Source organism: Carettochelys insculpta, chromosome 4 (genome assembly GCF_033958435.1).
Source record: "Carettochelys insculpta isolate YL-2023 chromosome 4, ASM3395843v1, whole genome shotgun sequence".
NCBI classification, from domain to species: domain Eukaryota; kingdom Metazoa; phylum Chordata; order Testudines; family Carettochelyidae; genus Carettochelys; species Carettochelys insculpta.
In genome coordinates this window covers 18384525-18404688 of record NC_134140.1, presented here as the reverse complement: position 1 = coordinate 18404688, position 20164 = coordinate 18384525, and the positions used below count along the sequence as shown (strand labels likewise).

The window sequence follows — 20164 nt, the reverse complement described above, 5'->3', positions numbered from 1 at the left end:
CATCTCAGTTTGCATGTAATTTGTATGTAGGTCACCATGACAACACGTTTCAAAGCTAATTGTTTCATTAAGGAAAAGGGTAGGAGCCCCACCGTTCCAGAGCAGCCCAACAGTAACCTGTCAGTCACTTCTGGAAAGGTGCTATTGAATTCAATAGGAATTAAACAATAAGAATGAACTGATATTACTCTGAAAACTTGTATCATGTCTCACAGAGAACACTGCCCTTTCTACAGGACCTGTAAACCAGTCTATAGCATTCTGTTGTCAGGAGAGTATTTTCTATTAATTCTACAGGGTGCTTTTAGAACCCTAGAGAAAGTTTACTGTTTTCTATAGACCTTGCCACAGGAGGTTTGCCTGGCAAACAAAAGGAGGGTGAAAGAATTGAAAAGGAATCATATTTCACTTGGGAGGTTTTAAGGAGTAACATGGTCAGCTACTGCAAGCTGGTGTATGTCTCCTGAGAAGTCCTGAGTACACTCGTTTTCCACTGATTGCTGTGAGGAGCTGAAGATTTGTACAGTAAACTCTTTCATATCTGGCAGCCCCAGGACCGAGACGTTGCTGGATATGCAAATATTCCAGTTAAGAGAAAGCAGTTGGGAAGAGGCACAGGCAGGGGTCAGTGGCCCTCCCCCAGTAACATGATTCAACCCCCTCTCCCCCGCCACTCTAACACTGGCTTCTGCTCAACCACTGCCCCTATCTTGATGGTGGGGACAGCATGGAGTCACTTGAAGATGACGACGGAAGGCTCGCCACGCCTGTGAGGAGCCACTGTGGGTAGCAGACACGGGTTGGGAGAGCGGAAGAGCTGCTGGCTGCACACACAGGCAGCACAGAAGGACTCAGGGCAGGCGCTGAGTGGGCCAGTCCCAAGGGGTGGGGCATTGCTCGCAGGCTCTGTAACTCACAAACTCCAGCCATGACACAGCTACTCCATGCTCCCACCCAGTGGCTGCTGCCCAGAGCTACTCAGCTGTGAGTGTAGGTTATCTGAGTTATTCAAACACCAGATAAAAAAGAGTTTACTGTAGTAGGATCACCAGGCAGGAAACAGTCAACACCTCGCTGCAGTAGACCCTGGGCATGAAATTCATGCTCATTCAGAAGGCCTACTCGAAGGCTATGCATCATTTAAGTGACACTTAAGGCCCCTGAAATCCTATTTTGAACAATTAAGTGATGCATAGGCATTGTGTAGAAGAGCCTCTGCCAAAACCATCTGAAGGTCAGTTAGAAAGGTTCGATCCAGCACATGGTTTGCTGAATAAAGGACATTTCTTCAGAAAGTTTTGGTAGGTACATCCTGTTAAGCTGCCATGCAGCATTCATGTGATTACTAATATTGATGATTACTGTCCCCTTCTCTTCACCCAGTAAACTCCACCCCATCCCAAAAATATAAAACCAAAACCCAACATCAGCTCTGCTTTATGGCTCTGAAGAAGTTAGTGGCACAAGAGACAAATAACTGTGCATAACATACTAGATACTGATACAACTGATGTATTTATATGACTGATAAGTGCTTGACAAACACTGCAGAACGGTAAATGTTAACCCTTATGGTCTAGATAAATGACTTTTTATGGATAACTCTTTAGCTGAGCATCACTGCAGAATAAGCTGCTTTTGGATGCATCAGGCCATATTTTGACATTGGATACACCCATCATGAATCATCAGTAAAATCAATAGAAATACCTTGGAGACTCATCCCCATTTGGCATGAACTGGCATAGTTCTTGAGTGGCCCTATGCCAATCTACATCTACAGAACACCTGGCTGGAGTAGCCAATGGAAAAACTTGACATGAAATTTCAGAACAATGCAATCTCTTGTTACATAAATCCTACCTGTACTACTCTGGCACTGTTTCTTCTTTGACATTTCATCATGTGTGACAAGAGATACCACAATGATCAATGATATCAAAGCAAAAAAGATCTAAGTCAGCTGAATCTGTTCAGATAAAACATTGTTTTCCTTACAGTGTGACATATGCTTACAACCTGTACCAAATAAATCTGTCCGTAGTTTATTCAATAGCATTTTAAAAATGAATAATGTCCATTGGCTGCATCCCAGGGCTCATTTCAGTGCATTGCAGGAAAGCAATCACATAGGCCTCTCTTTTCTGCTCTCAGCAGGAGGGTTTCTGTCTGCAAAAGAACATTAAATCAGGGAATTTAATAGCTCACTTTAAAGGAATACATAATTGATTAGCTCTAATCCCTCAGCACTGCTGTAGTCAAGGTGCCTTGTGAAATGAGAAATCATGGTAATTATAGTTGGTTTATATGGAGACTTACCTGGCAAACGGGTACCTAATGAGCATGTCCAGAACTGAGGAGTACAGACTGAATTACACAGAAAATATTTGGTGTTTTCACTTTCACAGCTAAACTCAAAGGGTTAGACCATAGGAATTGATTGATGTTTTCTTTTGTAAATGTTGGGCAAAAGTCCACCGAGTTACACTCTTCATTGCATCCACTTAACCGGAGGACATTAGCTACTGAGGTACCTAGAGCTGTATAATTTAATAGAACCAGGTACTGTGCTAAGGATCCAATTCTGCTCTCAGTTACATGCATGTCTGGCCATGGGGAGGGGAGCTTGGCAGCTTCAGTCCCATTGGCCACACCAGTGGCAGCTTGGGGCTTTAGTAGAAGTGGGGTGGAAGTCCCAAGTCCCAGCAGATGCCTCCCATGGGGGCTGAAGCCCCAAGCCCAGAAGGTGCACCCTGGCTCTTGAAGGTCTGAAGATTGTCATATGCAGCTGGGAGTAAGTTTGGCCTTCCCTGAGCTGAGTAGATTTCATCCTTCCTTAGCACAAGGGAACGACCTCTCAAGGTCCCTTGCAACCTTAGAGTCTACGATTATGATGTGAAAAGTAAGTGCTGTTCTTACCCTTCTCCTCTATCTCCTTCCCCCTACGCAGGTCAGAGGCAGAACCAATTGCTGTAATTCTCTGACCTGTGTAACACAGGAAATCAGACTAGATGGTCATAATGATCCCCTCTGGCCTTAAAATCTGCTAATCTCTGCTTGTTCCCAATACATTTGCATAATGCAGTCCTATATGCTGAAATGAAATGAGTTAACAAAAGATGTTGTCAGTGTTATGCAATCAAGGCTGGTTGATACATCGAGTCTAAGTCTCATTTCAAAGGTAATACCTACCCGTGTGTCTAGATTGTATGCAGTCTTCTTTAAATCCTGCAGGGCCCTCTGCATGAATTCAAATGCATGGCAGTCCACACAGGGGCGACCTGGGGAAGGATGAAGTAGAAAGCATGTCACTGAAATGCCATGGAACTGATATCCTGGCAATTCCAAGGGAAAATACGATCTCATATCTGAGAAAATTGCACCTGGCAAAGTGAATGTGCCTGGGCTGCCTGCACACAAGGCCCAGCATGCATGAACAGGATGGGGTTGAGCCTAGGCAAAAGTATTCGCCTGTATGTGCAAATCCCCTGTTCACACATCATGCAAAAGTGCATGCATGGTTTTGCACGCCTACACGTTTTGAATCTAGGACCATACTATTGAAAAACCTGATCTTGGAAAGTAGTGAGTGCCTTCAACTCCTGTTCACATCCCTGGGGAGAAGGAGCTCAACCCCTTATAGGAAAGGAGTCATCTCCCTGCAGGACTCGACGCTATGGAGACATTTGTCATAAGTCCAAAAATAATATGGAACAGTTGTTTGTTCAGAAGAGCTCCTATGTGTTGTGGCAAGGGAAAATGCCCAATGTGGGTTTTCATCCTTTTACCTGATGCTCTGTTTTCGTTCAAACAGGAGTACAATGCGCCTTACCATCTGTCGAGCTGGTGCCCGTGGCTGTGTGTGCCTTCTGGTGGAAGGGGAAGCAGAATTAGGGGCTAACTGCTATTCTGGGGAATGAACCATGCTCTTGTGCAGACTGCGCACCCACAGAGCCAGCACTGGGCATAAGCAAACTGAGCAATTGCTTAGGGGTATGAGCAGCTCCAGGGAATACCCTGTTAATTATTAATGTGTGTTGGGTGGACCAAAAATATCCCTGCTTTGGCCACCAGGGGTTAGTATAACTGCCCTGAGGCAGACTCCAATCTGGGACCTCTGGAGCTTAAGGGAGGCGCCTCTACAGCTTGAGCTAAAGGCCAGGTGGCGCGCAGCTTAGGCTGTAGAGGACACTTAATTCTTTCTCTGTGAAGTGGTCTAGGCTTCACTACATGGGATGGCTAACTGCAACTAGGTGTGTGGGTTACACTAGCACAGGTACTGCCCATCCAATACCCATCTAGGTCTTGGTCGCCTGTGCTTCAACAGTGAATGACAAAAGCCTGCCCTCTGAGGGAAATGCATTGTATAAAATGGCAACCTCTGGATAAAGAGAAACAGGAAGTTTGCAAAATATGATAATAACAGAGAAAGGGGACCAGGTCCTGGCCCCTCTACAGCCCCTTTGTGCTGCTCTGACAATGCAAAGCTGTCAGAAAGCTGCCTTAGCCATACAGCTGATGAGAACCTTGGGGAGTGGGGGTCCCTGAGTGGTGTAAGGCTGGTGTAGCTGTCAGTCACGTGTGGCCTGCCAATGTAGGGGACAGATCAAAAGTAGGATGAGGAGAAGGATGTAGCCAAAGCACTTCTGTGCTGTGTCATTTCTCGGAGGCATGGCCATCCTTGGGGGCCATTGCCCACCAGGAGAAGTTCTGGCAGCTTGGAGACTTCTCTGACTTACACCAGAAGGCAAACAAGTGCCTTGGTTGTGTGGATGAGATGAGTAAGCCCATCTTACAATGTTACCCACTAATCCCTGCATCTGTAAAAGCTTGGAACTGGGGTGACTATGATAGCTGGAAACTGCCCATCCCCCACCCCCATCCTGGACCCAGGCAGACACTTTTATGACAACTTTGCAAGAGTGACTTAGTCCTTTTCTTTCTTCTCTCTTCTCATTAGGAGGGATATCACTGTGTCTGAAGCACCTCTGATTATTTAGTGTCTTCTGTAGTGTTCCAAAACTTCCATGATGGCCTTTCTTAAACCCACTGGGAATTTATAACCCTGACTATGGCAATACAAATATTTTTCTAAATTAACACATTTCATCGCCTGTGGTTTATAGTTGTATTTTCATTGATTAATGTGGATGATTGTGATGAGAATTAACTGTTCTCATTATAGTATCTCTGTACATATGTAGACATCAGTCTAGAGCAAGACTAAGATGAGACAGAAACCACCCTCAGTCTTTTAACTTTTCCTCCAAGATATTTTTCTAACCCTCCACTGTTGCTGTATGATACGAACTCAAATGTTAAACTCTTTCTCAATCCCTCCCGCAGAAAACAACTACTTGCGTTTGAAACTTGCTAGGCATGCAGGGCCATTCTGACTCATTGGCAAAATAAGCTGCATAGGGCATCATTGGGTCTTTATGTCCACCTACTCACCTCTTCCTATCCCTGCTCTCTTGCTCTGCTTCCTCCAGAGAGGATCTAGTTACATTAAAAGTGAAAACACCACCATAGCTCTTAGCAGAACATTGAACCTGTGAAAGAGCCATTCAAGTGGTACTGAAGCCATTAAAGAGGCATTTGCCAACCCCAGGTATACACTGTCAATATCTGAACTTACTGAGTCAATGGGACCTGAGTTTAAAATTTGCTTTAAAAACATTAGTGTGTTGCTGAAGAGTATAAAATCACTTCTCTTACAAAAACCCATAATTCCCACCTCCTCTCACCACCCTCCATCCTGCCACTGGGCCTAGGGACACCAGTTTAATAGTAAATCCTAAGAACATCCCTCCAGGCATGGACATTACTGCAGTAAGAATCATTCCCCTATACATTTCAAGCATGGTTTTAACAGCAAAGACACCTGTCTCTAGGGCTAGGTTGACAGGTGGAGAGGGGCTGGCTATGAGCCAACTTTCAAAGTAACTCAGACATGGAATGGCTTAAACAAATGGGTTTTTTAAAAAGGATTTGTGATGTAATCATTTGAACTTCTGAGCACCAAATGAGAACCAGAAAAAAGAGCTGCCTCCATCTTTTTATCCGTGAACATATCCTTAGCTTGGCATTGCAGCCGACTTTCTTAAACTGCTGCATGTCTTTCGTAAGAGTGTCTTGTGGTGACCTGGTGTGGTAAGAAGTCCTGTGGCACCTTCTAGACTAGCAAATATTTTGGAGCATAACCTTTCGTGGGCAAAGACCCGCTTCATCACATCTTTGCCCACGAAAGCTTATGCTCCAAAATATCTGTTAGTCTGTAAGGTGCCACAGGACTTCTTCTTGTTTTTGAAGATGCAGACTATCATGGCTACCTCTCTCGTATGATAAGGAAATCTGAAGTTATGGCCACTAAAACATTTACAACACCAGAACATGGTGGTGCAAAAACAAAAGTAGGAAATGCTCATCTCAGAGACACCTGTCTCTGTCTGCATAAGGAAGTTACACTGAAATCTGCAGTCAAAGACTGACTATGCCCCTTGCAAAAACATCACTGAGCAAGGCTGTAACTCATGGGCATCAGTTTGCAGAACCTCAGTATTTCTCATGGATGACTGGGAGGGAGACAGGTCTGATTCCCAAAGAATGCGTGCTAGGGTAAGGCTGAAATTCACCTGTGCAGAGGGTCAGCTCAAGGTTTACATACCATTTAATCCCCACAGTTACACCTGGAATGTGGAACATCAGCCTCGTGCGGCCCTTCTGCACACAGGTAAATTTCATCCGAAGCAAACAAACTAGTGCAGGGCTGTTTTAATTGTGTTTAATGATTTGTAGGATGCACTTAGGCATCTTGCAGTATAGCCAGACTGCTGACCTCTAAGTCACACAAGAGCACAGTACAATATTCTGAATCTGCTATTCAATCGTTGCTGAGGCGGGACCAGAGGGGCAGGGAGGGGGAGATCGAACAAGTTTGTGACTTAGCAGAATGAGAACATTCAAGATTCTATTATGATTCAATTAAAATGGATCCTATCCACATGGAAATTGTAAAGAGCCTTCCTTGTGTTACTGCCATCCTCTTAGTAAATGACCGGAAGTGAAATAATTACAGAGGTCTAATCTACTTTGTCACACGTGCAATTTATTCACTCTGCATTTTATGCAACTTGGGATGTGAAACTAGACGTCTGGCTCCCGTTTTCAAGCTCTGTTGCACCAGCACAAGGTTGTGTTATAAATACAACAGGGGGAAGTTTACAGCTAAAATAAAACAATTCCCACTGATATTTAAAAGAAAACTATTCTAAAACCATTGATGTTGTGTAATGTTTGCACAGTCCTTTGCAGATGTTGAGCCGAAGTACTAGGCACTGACTATTCACTTCTGATTACTCTTCATAATCAGCTAGGTCCTGCCCTTTGCTTCAAAACTGGACAGGGCATCCAGAGCCTCCCGCTCCAAATAGCATGGCAGGTTATAGCATGAGAAGATCTCGTAAGAGCAAGAGAAGTCAAGCAGGCAAGGCCAGTAAATTCACTAGCTCATGCACCACTTGCCCAAGAGGCTGTCGTCCGTCAGCTAAGGAGTGCCTGGTATTTGCCAGAGAACTCTTACATGTACAGCAGTCGGCAGCACACATTAGCAAGAAGCTACAAGGTGTTCCTGCTCATAGCAATAGCAAAGTGCACTCCATCTTCCACCTCCCTGGCCTGCCCTGCAGCATGCTGTCTTGGCAGGATTCCCACGCTGCAGGAACTATTTGCCAGCGTCCTTGTTCTCACTTGCAGCAGAAAAGGGGTGCAGATGCTTTCTTGCATTGAACTTACAAGGCCTCCCTTTCCTTTCCCCTCCATCCTTTTTTGACAAAACTTAATCGCAGGGCCCATACTAATTTTACACCTTCACCGTCACACCCCTCACATGGGGGTTCTTTAAGGGTCAGAACTCTCTCTAGGCCTATTCAACATCCACATCCTATCCAACATCCTATTCAACTGGTCAGAGCGCATGGACTTAGGTGCTAACAATACGCAGTTGACACATAGCTTAACAACTGTACATCCCATACTGCCAGTCCACTACTATCAAAATTGGGCAACATCAGCAGACAGCTATAGCACAGCTGTTTGGGGACAGAATTTAAGGGAATGGGCCAAACAAAGTGCCCTGAATAATTTCCAGCCACGATGCAGTATCTTTTGGTTAAAAGTACTTGTGCTGTCACGCTCCATATCTTTATGGAAATATGCTTATGAATATGACATAACTGGAATGTGCTTTATGCAAAATACTTCATGTAACATTTCTTTAGAAAAGCTATTATCTGCAGAGGATGTAAATGCTATTTATGTACATATATTGTTCCCCTCTTTGGAGTTAGAAATAGGAAGTATAAACCTGTTATACTAAACTAGACAAACTAAATGAGGCCATTAAGGGGACCTCAGAAATGTAATGGCTCATGGAAAAGGACAATGATCTATGAATGGGTTTGTCTGTCCTATGAACAAGCCAGTAGGAGGGGCTCAGAGTCCCCAGAAGGACATGTGTTTAGGTCACCCGGTGCTGGGACCCATCTTGGATATTGTACTTTTCTACTGAAGGTGAGAAAAGTTTCAACTGAACACAAAGGATTCCCTGCTTGGGGCAAAATCTATATAAAGGCAGGAAACGAGGACTGATGCCAGATGCCAAGACACCTCTGCTTAACTGCTGGAAACATCTAAGGCTGAATGTGGGTGGGGGGAGGTTCGGGGGAGGAACAGACCCATGCTAGGAGGCTTTCCAGCTTGTGACAAAAGATTATTAGAACTAACTTCTGTTAGGGTAAGAAACTGCATGTGTCAATTTTCTTAGAGCGTTAGGCTTACCTGGCATGTTTTGTTTTATTTTGCTTAGTAACTTACTTTGATCAGTCTGCTATCTCTTATGACCACTTATATCCTACTTTTTATACTTAATAAAATCATTTTTGTTTATTAATAAATCAAATGTAAGTAATTATTACAGTGGTTGGGGGGACAGCTGTGGATATATCTCTTTCGTTAATAAAGGAAATTAAGTATTTTATGAGCTTGTGCCGTATAAAGAGTATACAGAGCAAGACACATTAGCTGGAGGTCCGGTCCTTTTGGGGCCATGAACCTGGGTGTTGTGTTAAGTCTCTGACTGAGCCTCTCCCAGAGCTGAGCTGATCTCAGTGTCTGTATTACTCTGCTGTGGGCTGTGACACACAACTCTGTACCATTGCTGGAAGAGACTGGAGGGTCTGGGTCAGCAGCACAGAGTGGGTGGAGCACACCAGAGATCAGGTAATTGGGCTCAGTGGTATCACAGTACATCAAGTGACAGCCTTAAGGGTATCTCTGTGACTGAACCCCTGAGAATACTCACCAATAATTCCCTCACTGGCATTAAGTTCTCACACAGCAGCATCTATCACTCTCCCATTTATAGCTGTCCTGACAGACGATGATGTCCCTCCGTTTGATGCACCTTCCTCACCTCCCAGCTAGAGGGGGCAATGCTGTCTATCTGGGAAAATGTCACAAGCCTTCAGGAAACACCAGCCAGAACCTATGCAAGCAGTACATCTCCTCAGCAGCACTAGCAACAGCAGCACCTCAGACCTGTCCTCTACTCACTCCACTAGTCTCCTCCCAGTCCATATTAAGTCAAAGCCAAGGCCTCATTCTGAATCTTCAAACTGCTCAACAGCCTGGGCCAAGGCATCTAAAGCTCATGGTTGAGCAGCATGGCTGACAGAACTCTACCATGCAGGAAGAGATCATCTGGAGGAGCTGGAGCTTTCTCCAGGGCCGTCCCACAATGGGAACGAACTGCCCCAAGAAAAAAGAAAACCACCATAAAAAGTCACTACTTTCCATTCAACGTGCAAAGCACAACATCTTTCCCCTAGTTTCGCTAATATAAATACATAGCACACAGCACATATCATTTAATTAACCCCCCAACACACACATGTACACACACACAAACACTCGCAAACAATTTTCTCTCTGGTGAAAGTATGGATCACACATGACAGATAAAAGTCCAGTCAATTAATGCACAGCTGGAAGGTGCTCAGATACCACAGTGACGAGGGCAACAGAAGAGTCTGAACAGAATAAGAAAAAAACAGAATTTAACAATCTCTCTCTAAGAAAGACAAGAACAGAAAAGAAAGGGACATGACCTTCTAGTCCTGCATAGGTACCAAACAGCAGCTATTATCCCAGAAAAGTGAAATGCACTGACAAAATAGAGTTTTGAATTCAAAGCTTGGTGGCACAAGAATGGATAGAAATGGTGGTGGTAAAATCTAACATTGACATAACTGTGGGGACTAGTTTTATGTATGCAGTCACCTTCCACTCTTTTTCAACTCTGAGAGCTGCCTGATATTTGTATAATTTTAGGGGGTGGACATTCTGTGTTTATGTAGCACTTTAATTGCCAGAACACTTTACAATATACTGTTTTCACAAAACATCCTCACGTGACCTCTGTTACTATTATCCTCCTCTGCTTACTCTGGGAGAAACTGAACCAGTGACTGGCCCAAGGCCACAAAGGCAATCAGTGCTAACGTTAGGATTAGAATTTGGGAAATCCTGGCTCCTGGGTCTGTACTCAGACCGCTACCTCACATTTTAATATTTTGCTCCCAAATGCAGCAAGGCAATTCCAGAATTCCACATGCATTTCAGGGATCAACGTTGTGGATCAAATTCCTTTGTATAAATCCACCAGGGATACATCAAAGATGAAACCATCCGATACGTCTTGTTCCAACCAAATAACAGAAGACAAAAAACATGCCAGCAACACTCTAGCAGAACTAAGCAACAGTTTGCCTATAATAGTATCGAGACCTGTAAGGACTTCATATATATAGCCACACATATAAAGTATCTCGTTGCAGCCGTCTGGAAGCAAACAAAAATGATCTCAGAATACACAGGTGTAAAATAATGTTAGAGAAACATTTAGTATGACACTTGTTTTAAAACAAATGCTAATGAAATAATAACAATGCACAAATTTCATTTACTTTCCTGGTGCGTTACAAAGCAGTTTGCTTGCATTTCCGAGCATAATTCAGCAGGGCTGCCTACCCATGGAGTTTATGAAATGTGTGCATTCCCTGGATTACGTGAGCGATGTGAACAATGCAGAAGTCTGCTTCTGCGGCTGAGCCACCATAGCATGGCAGGGGTACATACTTTCTGCTGGAATGACACTCCCAGATTCTTGACTGGCCCCGACCAGCTTCACACTCAGTAGGCCAACCACTGACATTAACGGGATTGCCAGCCACAACGCTCTCCAGACAGAAGGAGATGCCATTACTATCATCAAGAATTAACACGTCCTTCCCAGCCTGAAACAAGAAGAAATAGCAAAGGTCAGTTGTTCGCTCCCAGCACGCTCAGCAGCTGTGAAATGACAGCCTTAGTACACATGCACACACGCACACCCCATTGCACACACAGGCCATGCTCTAGGAAAGGGAACTCACCCAAACTACTAAATTGCTAAGTGCCTGATCTTCCTCTGTCTTTTCTGACAGACCCTTGGAAATGGCAGTAGCCAGCAGCTAAGGGAACTGCTCTAGCCATACTGAGCATGCGCCCCCTACATTCCCCTATTCACTGATTAGGGTCGTTGCCATAGAGATTCACTATAGCAACATCTCAGAAGAGCTGCCAAGGACAGGGAAAGATTTAAAGGGGCAGCGACAGGACGCATGGTAGCAGCTTTGTTTGTTAATTGCCTCTGTTCTTGGACGGTCACTTACTTTCCAGAGCAGACATTGGTACACCTCAGCAACTGCTGCAACCATGAAATATAACATGGTTGTTTATGAATATTTGCACTGCTGCCTCGTTTCCAAAATGTGGCTGTGCTGAAATGTGCAGCTCCTAACTCTTGCTTAACTGCAGGAGATTTACAGGAGGATTTCAGCTGGAGCAGAATCAGGCACCTGGAGTCACGCTCTTCCTCTTTGTGGTACAGACTCTGCTGTGTGTCTTGTGACAGACAGGGCACATCATGGGTGTTTAACAAGACCGCACCCGCCCCAGGCCAGTGAAAGTAAATGGGAGCCAACCAGGTGAATCATACCATCCAACCATTTTCCGTGGGTGAGACACAGAATCACAGAAGGTCACGTATGGCCCAAGCCCATATGAGATAAACACCCTGAGTTCTGGGGGAGTTCATAATCCAAAGCCAATGCTGAGTTTCTATGAATGGACCTGGAGAGGGTGTACAACCATCAACAATGCTGCCTTGTGGTGAGGCAGTAGTTGGCAGGTTGGTTCTGTCTCGAAGTGTAGTCCTGTCTAGACCAGTCCTGTCCTTCATTACCTCCAAGCCAAGGGTTTCCAGTCCTCCCTTTTAGTACAGGGGCTTTGAGGGTTGGAACCTTGAACAATCGCTGTCTTTTCCAGCTGGTTTCTCACCAGGGGTGAAGGCTATTGTGTATTGTCCTCATGGAGTGGGTAGGGAAGGCCAGGCCCACCCTCTCCTCTGGACTGCAGGGCCCAACATCTTGTGGCACTAAAGGTGCACTCCTAGATCTCTTCCTACCCGTCTCCTTTACTCCTTCCCAGAGTACATCTCTCCATTCAAGTCTCTTGCCCTCTCAGGACCTCAGAAACCTCCTTCTCCTCTGTGTGTTTGCACAGATCTTGCTCTCAGTAGTCCTGGGCAGTAATTTCCCCTCCAAGCAGTCATTTGCTGCCCTCCACTGCCTGCATCTGTACTGCTCTGCCCCTTTTCACAGCCCTGCCTCCAGCCTGTGCAGGCTTTGGGGCTGCCTGGGCCCAGAGCTGTTTCTTAACCCCTTGGTCTCCAATGTGGGGGGTTTGTACACCCCGTCAGGGGATCTAGCCATAGAATGACTCAAAGAACCCAGAGCTGAACTCAGGACTGGTTAAGATCTTGACCCAAAGCTGGCTGAAGGCAACCGCTAACAAGATAGAGGTAAAAAAACAAAAAGCAGTCAAGTAGCACTTTAAAGACTAGCAAAATAGTTTATTCGGTGAGCTTTCGTGGGACAGACCCACTTCTTCAGACCATAGCCAGACCAGAACAGATTCAATATTTAAGGCACAGAGGACCAAAAACAGTAAGCGAGGAGGACAAATCGGAAAAAGATAATCAAGGTGAGCAAATCAGAGAGTGGAGGGGTGGGTGAAGGTCAAGAATTAGGTTGAGCCAAGTATGCAGACGAGCCACTTCTTGACTTTCCCCCCACCCCTCCACTCTCTGATTTGCTCACCTTGATTATCTTTTTCTGATTTGTCCTCCTCGCTTACTGGTTTTGGTTCTCTGTGCCTTAAATATTGAGTCTGTTCTGGTCTGGCTATGGTCTGAAGAAGTGGGTCTGTCCCACGAAAGCTCACCTAATAAACTATTTTACTAGTCTTTAAAGTGCTACTTGACTGCTTTTTGTTTTGATAGTGTATAGACTAGCATGGCTTCCTCTCTTTTAAGATAGAGGTAATGCTTGTTGGGACCGAGAAACACTTTGAAAAGCAGGTAGCCAGATGCAGGAGCCACTGGTTAGGGACACAAAGCCACAGCTCACCACATTTTAAGAGTTCTTTTAGGCTGATACTCCAGATTGTGACTGTGAAGAAAGTATTCTGCCACCTCCAGCTGCTTAGGAGACTGCATCCACCTGGACAACGACCACATAACGTACTTGGGTTTGAAAGCACCCATGTTGAGAAAATGGCAGTTGGGAAAGAATTAACCACCTCAGCAACACAAACTGCTACCAGCACCTGCACGCTGCTCGCTCCTTTGGCTTCCTCCAAAATTACAAACTCAGTGTCTGTCTTCACAGTCCGGACTGGGACACCTTTGAAGTAATACAGCAGAGCTGCTGCACTGCAATGCAAGGGCCCAGCACTGCAATTCAAGCAGTGCTGAGGGCTGACTTCCCTAGGGACTGGCCCGGCTGGCCTTGGCTCCAACCCTTTCAGGGGCATGGAGCCTGGTTCCCCCTCCCACCTTGCCCCACGGCCAGTGGTAGCTGTCGGCCCTGCTCCCTGCCAGTCACAGTCTTACCACTTTAGTAAAATGTACATGTCCACTCAGACCCTGCATGACTTGTACTTCCTAAGCTGCCTCACCGGGAAAGCAGAGGGGCCAAAGAACGCAAGGTGGGGCTTCTGATTATCAGAAGGTGGGGAGAAACTAGTCCATGGTCTTGGCAGGTAATCTCACATCCTGCCAGTGGCCCATCTCTGCAGTGATGTGAGTAACACCATATGGTTTCAGGTGGCCTGCAAAATACTGTTGTTGTTGTTGTTGTTTTTAAATTGGAACCTTAAGAATATTATTTCCACGTAAAATATTACCATTGGTGTGTGTCCAGAAACAGTGCTCCGGCCATTTGAATACTCAGGCAACTGGGCTGACTTCAGCTTTGTTCTAACATGGTTTGAGCTTTCATTCAGGGACATGTCCTGGTTCCCACCTTGGCAAGTGTCACGGGCCCCTGGCAACAGTTCTGCTGCACAAGCTGGAAGCAGGATTTGTTGGTGCTACACACTACAGGTGTGCTCTCTGCATGGCAAGGCTCTAACTCCGCAGGATTTCCTTCTGCAGCAATGCACACAACGTGCTTGGAGGTGGATCTAAATGGATCCCTTATGCCCTTCTCGCCTACAGAAGAAGATGGCATGGTGGCTATTCTAGCCATGAAGCAGCCTGAGGGAGGTGTTACTCCACTCCTTGCCTCCACATTACTCCTCAGTCACATGCAGGGAATGGATATGCCTCTGTACAGCTCTGTCACAAGGCTGTCAGCTATTCTCAATGGTTTCCTTCACATCTTCTACTTTTTTTTCTCTCTCTAGCTCTTTGCCTTATTCTTCATTCCTGACTGCTGCTAAAAGACTTATGTCTGGACTGCAGATAACTCTAAGGCTATCCCGAGATGCTGACTGGGGACAGGTTTTTCTTTGTTTCCCTGGGGCACCCAAGTGAGTACCCCATTTCTGTTTCTAGCCCTAGAGACCCAGACGTCATTATTGTTGTGCTCCTGTCCCTACCTGCCTACTGCAAAGATCGAGCAGTTATAGAAGGGAAACGGGTTCAGAACAGTTTGTGCCCTCTGGAAAACATATTAAAATGGACATCATCTTCTACTCTTCCAAAAACTAACAGACTCTATATAACTTTCTGGTGAACTCTGCTACAACCTAGTATATTAACGAAAGGAACAGTGTGACTCCAAGGGTGGTATAACAGTACCAATGTTCTCTGTGTATAGAATATCGCTGAATGCCAGGGAGAATGGAACTGTGAAGTTCTGATTTTCTGCCAGTTTCCATTTGGCGTTATTTAAAATGAGAGTGGACAAAGCACTCATATACCCTGCAGGGGGTATTCCTGCAGCGGATGGATTAGATAACCAGAGTGAAGCTGGGCACAAACTACCAAATCTTATTGATTTTTCCAGGTTGTTACACCACACTCACAACTCTATCAGGTATCTGCATTCCTTTCAAACTATAAATGACACAAACTGAGTAGAACCTGTCAAATGTGGATCCCTTTCAGATCCCTTCCTCAGGGAGAAAATTAAATGTGAGTTGTTCTATGGTTTTTGGGTGTGTGTGTATGTGAGGGAGAGTATTTCAGGTGAAATGCTCATAGGTTGTGGGTGTTTTTAAGGTGTGGGCTAAGGAATATACTTTTCATTTGGACAAAAAGTGGTATGGGTTGTAGCTACTATAGGAATGAGTTCTACAGCCTGCACAGATGAGCAATGTAGTATTCAGTGTGGGTAGATAGAAGAGATTTTGGCCCATTATGATCCTCAGGGATGAGAGTCATTATATGTATTGTTATGTATATAATAGATATTATGAATGAGTGTTTAAAGTATATGAGAATGTTTCTTTTCAATCTGCTGGTTGCTAAAATAAAGCAAAATTAATATTTTGCACTTTTCATTTAAGGACTTTGCAAAGGTGGCTCACTGGGCCCACCAAAAGGCGTGGAACTGGGGCAAATGCACAGGGGCCTAGCACTTCAAAGGGCGCCCAGAGCTCCCAGCAACCTGGGAGTCCTGGATGCCTTTGAAATGCTGTGGGAGTGTCGCTCAGCTGTTCTGCATGGCTTCTGAGCAGGCCCTCTCAGACAATGACAGAGGCCTAAGCCACTTTGTTTGTGGCCACACTAGCCCCTCCTTTCAGAGGTGCTATGGTAGTGTGGCACTTTGGGATATGCTAATAAGGTGCCTCCATGAATATGCAGTGCCTCATTAGCATAATGGCAGCTGCACATGCTCTGAAACTGCCGGTTTCGAAATGCAGCCACCCATATAGACAGAGGCCTTTCGAAATGGACCCATGAATCTCAAAGCCCCTTATTCCCAAAACCAGATGGGAGTAAGGAGCTTTTGAAATCAGGGGGTCGTTTTGAAAGATCCCTGGCTACACAGGTGGCTGCGTTTCAAAACCAGCAGTTTCAAAGTGCACGTGGCTGTCATTATGCTAATGAGGGGCTGCATAGTCATGGCAGCACCTCATTAGCATATCCCAAAGTGCTACACTACCATAGCACCTCCAAAAGGAGGGGCTAGTGCGGCCACAGCTTTTGAATTTAGAAGCCCCAACCTCATCCCAGGTTCCCTGATGTATCTAACATCTCCTCCACCAAAAGAAAATATGAAAACAAACACCTGAGACATTTATTTAACAGTTAAGTTGTTAAACCAATAGCATGTTTGTTAAAAATGTAACTTTACTTGTGAGTTTCCACTGCAAGCAAAACTCTTTGCTTTAAGAATGTTTTTCTGGCTTTGTTGTGTGCAAACTCATTTATAATTGAAGAAAAATCTAATTTATGTGCAACATCATTGTAAATGTTTATTATTGCAAGCCCATTCAAATACTCTGGTCCTATTGTAGCATGATGATAGTTCTTTACTTGTTTTAACATGTTGACTGTGCATTCAATGCCACTGATGCAGGGAAACTGACGAAAGTACATAATGCAATTGTGATATTAGGAAATATAGTCGACCGGCCGAGACTGAATATTTCCTGAAGTAGTTCTTTTGGCTTGAAGTCCAATTTAAAGTTTGTGGAATGTATACCTTCAGGAAGATGATCAGGTCATGGAGATCTCTTGAAATTTCATTGTTGTACCTTTCTTGAAACTGTTCAACCACTGAATGTAGATCTTCATCACTTAGTTCTCTGAAGTCCAAAAGGAATTGAAAAACAGTACAAATCTGTCGCAGTGACTCAAATCGACCTGTAAGACCAGATTTGATGGTGTCAATAATAACAACAACAACATAAATTGACTTGATAGTGCCTTTCTGCATCAGATTGATGGAAAACTCAGATGACATGTCAATTCCCTGTGCTACTGATTTAGACCCAGAAAGAATTGCATCCCGTTGATCCCAAATCTTTTGATTATCTTTAAGAAGTCATTCAGTGTTTTCTCTCTCAATATCTAATGTAGCATTGTGTGCTTCTATTGAAAGATTTATGTTCGTGAATCATTTTTAGCAGCTTCATCCACATGGATGACATTAAAATGCATTCCAATTTGGATGTATACCTCTGAATTGATTTAAGCTCAGTGTGAGCCTGTGCTGTGAGAGTGAGAGTCAAGCTCACTTAAAGCCTTTCTCGCAGAGTCCACATTCTGTGCAACTGCTTTAATGACATCAAATCGTGTTGACCATTTCATTATTAACATGCCATGAAGGGAAACAGGCAGATGCTGCTTCAGAATTTCCCAGTTTCAAGGTCTGCTACTGAAGAGATTGGAGAATTGCTGGATTGTTCTAAAAAGTATTATTGCTTCCTTCCATGATTCTGTGCAATCAGTGCCAACAAGATTTAGTGTGTGGTTGCCACAACTGGAGAAAATACAGTTTGCATTGTGCTCAGGAAGAACTGATTGTACTCCGTGGTTCTTCCCAACCATGAGGATCCATTGTCATCAGCTTGGCCAATGCTGACTTGAAAATGTAATTTGAAGCTTTCCAGAATTTTTAATTCATGAACAGTGATTTCTTTTCTGTTCTTTTTGTGAAACTATCAGACAAACTTGTATGTACTTCTCAATGAATATTATATAATAATCATTTGGGGGCGTATTTTAGTACAGCCCTTATAGCCTTATTTCAAAGTCTTAAATTCCTCTAATAACTGGTGCATCATTATGAATATGAACATGGGCAATTGCCAGATTAGATATAAAGTTTATTAAACAACTAAAAATGCAAGTTTGTCATCACAGAAAAAGCCTTTAAAGGTGAATGTAAAACTGGACAAAGGGGTAGCTTACAACTGAGCCTGATATGTTTATTGTATATGACGACCTTTTTGTCTCCTGAGGTCTGGGCCAAATGGCCTTCCTGCTGCCCCCACCTGCCTCGTAGCGCCTTCTTCTGAGGGCGGGGAGGGGATTGCTCTGCACAGAGCTAAGGGCTGACTGCACTGTGCCCCACTCCTTCTGCCCAAGGCTCTGCCCTTTCTGGGGGCATGGAGCCAGCCACTCCCCTACACACATTGCCCCCAGGCCTGAAGTGGCTGTCAGCCTCACTGTGGTTATTTATGATTGTTCCCAATTTACAGGGGGATGACATGGAACACAGAGTTCAAGCATCTTGCCCAAGGTAGCAGAGTAAACCAAATCTTTCTAATTCCCAGGGCAAAATTCTTTGGTGGTGTAAATTAGCATAGTACCAGTTAAATCAGTGCAGCTGGGCTGGGCTAATTTACAGCACCAATGGATTGCTCTGAACTACAGGCTGTGTAGCTTACTGCCTTAAAATAATGGAAGTTTTAATTATTATTCTATGTTATTTTTTCAAAACCAGTTAAATATTTGTAGACAGCAGCAATCACTTTCCACTAAGAGAGCATCCAGAACACAGCATTGTGCAACCACATCCAATAAAACTGAACAACAGTTATTATGTTCATCATAAATTCATGTTCTTACTGTGCCCAGGGATCAAGGCATCATCTCTCTACTTACCAGCAAAGATGATTGAATTCCAAGCCATGCACTAGAGACCATTTGGTGTCTAAAGAAAGAAGCAGTGAATTCCCAAATGGCTGTCCAACCAGGTTTGCAAGGAGTTTAATCTTCCCTTTGTATACAGATGGAAGAAGATTCTATACTTAATAGGAATTGTCTCACAAAAGACAAGAGCATATTCAGCCAGCAAAAGAATTAAAGGCACCAAACATCTTTCTGGGAAGATGTTTAGTGAGGCATGATCTCTAAGAGCACTGTCAAATATACCATTGATATAGTTCCCTTAATATCAGAGGTGCTAACAGAATTAAGTCAGTGCCAAGAGTGGTTTAATCAAGTGGAGGCTGCTGGCAGGGCATTCTCCACAATCAGCCCTTGACTAGGGACTCAGAATCCTTTCACTATATCCTACCCAGCTCCACTGGCTGCTAGAGCTGCTTCAAGGCCTCTCTGCCTCCTCAGTTTCTGTCTGAGTGGCAGAGGGTTTGGGCAGTTATAGCTGAGGAGTGATTTGTTGGCATTGTTCATGCCAGCTTGTTAATGCTCATTTATATCACTGGTTTTGAATTTTGTAGATGGGCCAAGAGGTGATTGCATTGAATTTCATCTTGTTGATTTCAGGTCAATTGTCTAGATTGTCAAGGCAGATTTGAATTCTAAATCTGCCCTCCAAAGTGCTTCCAATCCCTCCCAGCCTGTTGTCATCTGCATTTTTAATAAGCATACTCTCCACTCCACCATCCCAGCCATTAATGAAAATACTGAGTAGTACAGAACCAGACCAGATGCCTGCAGGACCCATGAGATATGTTTATTTGCATCTCAGTAGATCTCAGCAGTCAAATACTGTTGGCCACTTTGCTTCTTCTAAGAGCAAGGGGACCAGTCAGTTTGGGAGAAGGGCCAAAAAATCAAGTAGCCCAGGGGGTGTCTTATTCATGTATCCCACCAGATACTGGTTCAGCCTTGCTCTGTGCCTGGAAATATATTGTTCAGTGTCTTTTCCAAACATGAAGTCACAGGCTTAGTGGGGGAAAGCATCACCAGTTGTGTCAGCATGTATAATGAACTCCTCCTCATTGGTACTATGACATTCAGAACTTTCCTTCCTTTGACACCCACAAGACACCCACAAGAATCAAAACCACAAGGGTACTA

General features: G+C 44.4%; 1 long non-coding RNA gene across 1 annotated transcript; it reads right to left on the bottom strand.

The window, feature by feature from the left end:
- Positions 1-3192: 3192 nt before the first annotated feature.
- Positions 3193-11583, bottom strand: LOC142011960 (uncharacterized). Its single transcript, XR_012645228.1, has 3 exons — positions 11493-11583; positions 11197-11354; positions 3193-3281 (listed from the first exon to the last, which is right to left on the bottom strand). It is a non-coding gene; the product is annotated as an uncharacterized LOC142011960 (long non-coding RNA).
- Positions 11584-20164: the final 8581 nt, after the last annotated feature.